Source organism: Haematobia irritans, chromosome 1 (genome assembly GCF_050003625.1).
Source record: "Haematobia irritans isolate KBUSLIRL chromosome 1, ASM5000362v1, whole genome shotgun sequence".
Taxonomy (NCBI): domain Eukaryota; kingdom Metazoa; phylum Arthropoda; class Insecta; order Diptera; family Muscidae; genus Haematobia; species Haematobia irritans.
In genome coordinates this window covers 5,823,297-5,829,654 of record NC_134397.1, presented here as the reverse complement: position 1 = coordinate 5,829,654, position 6,358 = coordinate 5,823,297, and the positions used below count along the sequence as shown (strand labels likewise).

The window sequence follows — 6,358 nt, the reverse complement described above, 5'->3', positions numbered from 1 at the left end:
ACCAAATGGAACAGAATGACAAATCCAACTTAAAAGATATAGGCGTTCCCCCAAATCTTACACAACAGAAAAGTCTCTTATCCAAAGATAGTTTCACGACGTACGTAATTACAACCTCACATATAAGCGATACTCCCACGAACTTCTCCCAGTTACGGCACTAGAAAATGTTGAGGGCGAAATTTCTATCCCATTTATGATAGTAAATTCTCAAATAGTGAAACCTGTTCGGCAGAAGGAAAGCAAATTTCTTTGTCAACCATAAACTCAATTTTGTCAAATATTCACCCGTAAGTGTTGTACGGACATATAAATAAGTATCGTGCACTAAGTGCCCCAGTATTTCCTCAATCTTCAATTATCAGCAGTAAAGTAAAAATACAAATCTCATTTATTTCCAAATAGTTTGATTTCTATCAGATATTAATAATTTAGCTTATATCAGATTTTTCAACAAATGACAAATTTTAATTTAATTTATTCCGTATACAGCCGAAACTTTTAAGGTTCCCCGAATCTCGGCCTTTTCCCATAAAACTGTGTTTTTATGTTTATGTTGTGATTCGATTTGATTTTACATAGTACATTTTACATAGAACATAGTTCAATTATTTCTGCTTTGAGAATGCATACGGTGTCAAAAAATGTCAAGTATATTAGGTTGATTGCTACACCATCTAGTATCAATATTTTCCAAAGGGTATGTGCTCGTGACTTAGCATCTTCTCCTAGTCCCGCATTTGTCTATATACACATATTCATACTTGACAATATTACACAATCATCCATACGCACTCACCTGCCATAAATATCATAAATCGTCAACACCCCTCACCTTACGCCTCATCTACCATCGTCCCATATTCTTTGCAGCACCGCTAGGCAAAAAAAAGTACTCAAATTGCTCGATCAACCGTATGCTCAACTATGAGGCTGTATTGCTGCTGTACTTTCCATGCAGCTCCACTGCATGCCAATCCACAAAGAATTAAAAATTTAGCCAATAGTACATTCCTACTTCCAGCGACTTCTTCTCATAATTTTTGCCAAGTCTTCGATTAAATTTCCTTGCTATCAATTTGCCAATATCCAAAATGAATTCAAAACCATGTAATTCCGAATTTTCCTCTCTTTTAAAGTGTATATTCAATTTGTCCTTTCTGTATTCAGCCAATTCTAATATTCTTAACCAATTCAAAATTGTTTTGACATCTGTATTGCGTCAGATGACAATTAAAATGTGGAGCCGGTAATTGACAGAATTTGACAATACCCTCTTTCTTTTCTCTAATTACCACTCTCTTTGAAATGCACTCACTTCGCCGAAAATTACATGCCTTTATAGCACCAAATTAAAAACAGTGATGCCGTATTGTGAAGGGACAGCCGGATTGTTGTTCAACACCTTCGGGTGGATTCATAAAATCAAAGCCTAATGGAGCGTTTATGAGAGCCCAGTGCTGGCAAAATCAGCTACGGTCATTAAATAAATATGTTTAAACATTTAGTCCAGCTCCCTGTGCGAGCATAAATAGCAATCAAATTTCGGACAAATTTCCCTCCTCTATAAAAATTATGGCAACAATGCAAATGAAGAATGAGAGAGAGTACTAGTGAAAAGTTGACAAGTAAGATATTTCAAAAGTGCACTGCTTACTTTAAAGATGTTAGAAATGAAGAGAAATTAACATTTATTTCGATTCTCTTAACAGTGGTTAGTCTGCCGCAGCGATACGGCGAATTCAATGAACATTAGCAAAGAAGAATGCAAGAACTCGCTCCCGAACTACAAATAAAAAAATGTATGGTACAACAGAAATTGTGATGGAATTAAATTCAGATCTTCTCATATCAATGTTGCTGCTCTCTCGGTCGCATATGAACTGCAATATTGCCGCTGATATGTCGTGGTTAACATAGATTTCATTTTCTTCTCCACCGTAAACCGTAGCATATGGTCGAAATACCAACCACGAAATTTCCAAAGTTATTTGACAAATTTATCCGAAAACAAAAAATCCTGTATCAAATATGCAAGATATGCGGTGCGTTTCCCGAAACGCTAAATATTTAAATTATATTCGAGGCGTTCGTGAAACACCAAATAATTTCAATCAGAACGAGCAAACTGCAACAACTTAACAGAGTTTCGTTTCAAAATGCGGGTAATTTACACCAGCGGTGTGTAAATGACTTTGAGCTCTCCCAATCAACGGGTAAATGTACTTTCACATAAAAACTTTATTTCCGGAGTATTTTCCTTTCTACCAAATTGCCAATATATACCCGAAATAAATTGCTTTCGTTCACAAAACAATAAACTTCACATACCTTTTTTCCATTACTATACGATGAAGAGCTTCTTTGAAAATGTAAATTTATGTAAGCGGTGGACGTGATCCAAGTTATCTTCTCAAAAGTATCTTCTTCGCAGTTCTATTGACGGTTCGATAGGACCATGTACAATTCCGGGGTGTATTTCTGGAATGGACTGTGTGGATAAGTGTAACTCCCAGAACAGTAAAGAAACAGAGGAAAAGATAATAAAAGGCCGTAGGTCAGTTTCAGTTTTTTCTCAATAGTTTATTCAAGATAACAGCGGCTTACCCAGTTGAGTAGTATTGCTCAAGTGAAATTTACAAGTCGATCAAAGATTTCCAAAGGGTCAGACATTGTTATTTAGAACATAACAACAATTCAATTTAACGAATATGTTCAAGTTAATTGAGTGAAAGCTTTCCCCATGAAGCGGGGAAAGATTCTAGGGTTACCGCTTAACTAAGATTAATCGATGCATTTCCGTAGTAATTCATGTTCAATTCAATTTAATGCCGCTTAAAACTAACTTTCATAATTCAAGAAATTACACTTAAATAAGTAAACAATAATTTCAATTCAATTTCAGTTAACTAAATTCAGGGTTTGGTTTAGTGGTTGGAACAGAGTTCAACAATAACAAAAGTTGCTTCACAAAAGACGCTCTATCTCACAAACTAATTGACTTACAGACGTCAAATTTTGACACGAATCATTTGAAGGTTGGTACTATATAAAAATAATATTCATTTAATACTAGCGACGCCATCTATGTGTCAGACCGTCGACTTATCAGCCAACCTGTTAAGTGCCACACTCGTTTTTTGTTTACCGAGCGTTGTTCCGACGTCGATTGGTTTAAGATTGCAAGACACTGTATACGAACATTGTTATATACTAGTGGTGTTTTTATTCGCGCTTTGTATCAATGTAAAAGATCGCATGGTAATTGGTGTCTTACTCACTGCCACCGACATTTTGTGTGTAAGATTGCAGTACGAAAAAAAGCCACCGGTTGCAGTTCTCTGATGGACACAGTGATTTTCATGAGAAAACCGACTAGGTGTAGCATAGTAGATTGTCTATCACTTGTGTCCGTCGATCTTGTCCATTCGGTTTTATGTCATATAAAATAAAGTCGTGGACCAACATTCCTAACAAGGAATTTATAGTGCTATAGTATGACCACATACTGACATAGGAAATAACAAGTATATACGACCGTAAATCTTATGTACCCTCCACCATGGACGATCATCGACAATTAAACTGCTTGGGTTGCGGCCGATGGTAAGGCATCTTAAAACTTCTTAACATCATCTTGGGAGCCACCGTGGTGCAATGGTTAGCATGCCCGCCTTCGTGCTTCGACCGAACACCAAAAAGTTTTTCAGCGGTGGATTTCCCACCTCAGTAATCCTGGTGACATTTCTGAGGGTTTCAAAGCTTCTCTAAGTGGTTTCACTGCAATGTGGAACGCCGTTCGGACTCGGCTATAAAAAGGAGGTCCCTTGTCATTGAGCTTAACATGGAATCGGGCAGCACTCAGTGATAAGAGAGAAGTTCACCAATGTGGTATCACAATGGACTGGATAGTCTAAGTGAGCCTGACACATCGGGCTGCCACCTAACCTAACATCATCTTCTAAATTGTACGTTAGTCCATGTGGGATATATAGTAGACAAAAGAAAGGTCGATTAAATACGTATATATTCAATTCTTGACCGGTATATATAGGGATGAAATAATTACGAACCTACGAGTATATGAACTTTTGTGCGATAATTATAGAGCCAGAATTGAAATATGGGGGTCGCTTTACATGGGGGCTATATACAATTATGAACACGAGTCTACCAAAAATGGCAGATTTTTTACTCTTTGCTAGATTGGTAGAATTCTTGATATTTTGGAAGATTTTGCAAAATATTCCTCTCCAACTATGAAATACTTCATAAATTTTCTGTAGAAAAAACATTTAACATTTTTTACAGAAATAAAATTCAGACAAAATTTTCTATTAAAAATAAAATTTTGATAAAATTTCCTATAGAAATTAACTTTTGATTAAATTTTGTACAGAAATTATATTTTAACAAAATTTCTTGAAGAAATAAAATTTTGACAAAATTTTCTATGGCAATAAAATTTTGGTAGATTATTTTTGGCTCGAGTGGCAATCGTGATATTTCTGTGATTGGGGATCGGTTTAGTTAGGGGCTACATATAATATAGATCGATATGGACCAATTTTGGCATGGTTGTTATCGGCCATACACTAGCGAAATGTACCAAATTTCAACCGGATCGGATGAATTTTACTACTTTAAGAGGCTCCGGAGGTCAAATCTGGGTATCGGTTTATATGGGGGCTATATATAATTATGAACCGATACGGACCAATTTTTGCATGGTTGTTAGAGACCATATACTAGCACCACATACTAAATCTCAACCGGATCGAATGAATTTTTCTCCTTCAAGAGACTCCGGAGGTCAAATCAGGGTATCGGTTTATATAAGGGCTATATAGTTACACTGAAAGGAAAAAGTACGTCATGAGGATGAATCTTTACATCACGGTGACGAATTTTTCGTCAAAAATGAGCTAACGTAACATTTCATCCCATTGACGATTTTTTCGTCATAGCGATGAATTGAATTCATCCCTGTGATGAACTTATTTACATCCCATATACAACTATGTTACGTCCAGATGATGAATGTATTTCATCTATGTGATAATATTTTTCGTATCTGCGATTATTCTCTTTCATCCATGCGATGATGCAATTCTTCAAAAGTACGATTATCGTTCGTCATCGCTACAAACGCCATCGTCATAGCGATGAACTCTTTCCCTAAATTTTACGTAATCCATTCATCAATATGATGTAATAGATTCATCAATTTGATGTAATCGATTCATCAATACGATGTAAACATCAAATTGATAAATTGATTATTAGAAATATTTTCTACGACACTTTTAATAAAGAACCATATTGTTTTTTATTTTAATTAAATAAATTTTATTTATTTGAAATATACGAACGAAGTAAAAACGTATACAAAATTTTTCATACACATCTACCAAAGCTGTTGATTTTGATAAATTGACCATCGAGACACACAAAAATTCTGTTACCTTAATTAGTGTTTAGATCACCAAGGACGAAAAGTTTTATGGGTTCATCCTGTGGAGTAAAAAAATTATAAAGAAGAATTTTGAAAATTGAAATTTTAAATTATTGTAAAATAGATTCGATCTTTTTAGAACAAAATTTAACTCACCCTTTTTGTGCCCAACTGTTCCTTTTCGTTTTGAATTGTTTGCTCATCCAATTCATCTTTGTTCTTTAGTTTCTTTATCCGTATTCGGTTTTCACAGAACGAAAAATGTTGCGGCATTTATCTGTAAATTTCGAAATACTTTCATAAACATATAAATGTTATAAAAAAAATAAATTGACCAAAAAAATCGTCATTTTGGTTGAAATTTTTTTTCCATATATAACACTTCATGCTTTTTTTTATTTTTACTCACATTTTTGTTTTTCTTTTCACTTTCACATCTTTAATCATTAGCCCTTTATTTTCGGCACGCGCGACCACCTTTACACGTTGGACTAAACTCAACAACTGAGAGGAACCATTTGAAATGTTCTTACCGCACAGAAAAAAAAAAACTATATTTCTACCACACAACTACGTATGGATGTGTTATTGCATTAGTATTTGAATACATGTCAACGGAGTAGATGAAACTTTTCGTCTATTTGATTACTATTTTCGTCAATTTGACAACTTTTATTGTTCTCATATGTCTTGGAAGCCAATTTAAAAACAAACATGTGAACAAATGTTTGCTCAAATACTCGTCTGAGTTAAGTTAAGGTGGAGAGAGCATGAAATACCCAACAAAAATAACTTAGCTCTCATTAATAAAAACTGTGTACAGTTATTTTAAAAACAAAACGTAGCAAGCGTATTTGGTTGTGTGTGTGTGTGTTTTTTTAGGTAGAGAAATAAACACACATC

At 34.7% G+C, this 6,358-nt stretch overlaps 1 long non-coding RNA gene across 1 annotated transcript; it reads right to left on the bottom strand.

Moving 5' to 3' along the window:
* Positions 1-5,322: 5,322 nt before the first annotated feature.
* On the bottom strand, positions 5,323-5,678 carry LOC142237956 (uncharacterized). The gene is made up of 2 exons (XR_012722606.1): positions 5,612-5,678; positions 5,323-5,514 (listed from the first exon to the last, which is right to left on the bottom strand). It is a non-coding gene; the product is annotated as an uncharacterized LOC142237956 (long non-coding RNA).
* Between the last annotated feature and the right edge of the window lie 680 nt (positions 5,679-6,358).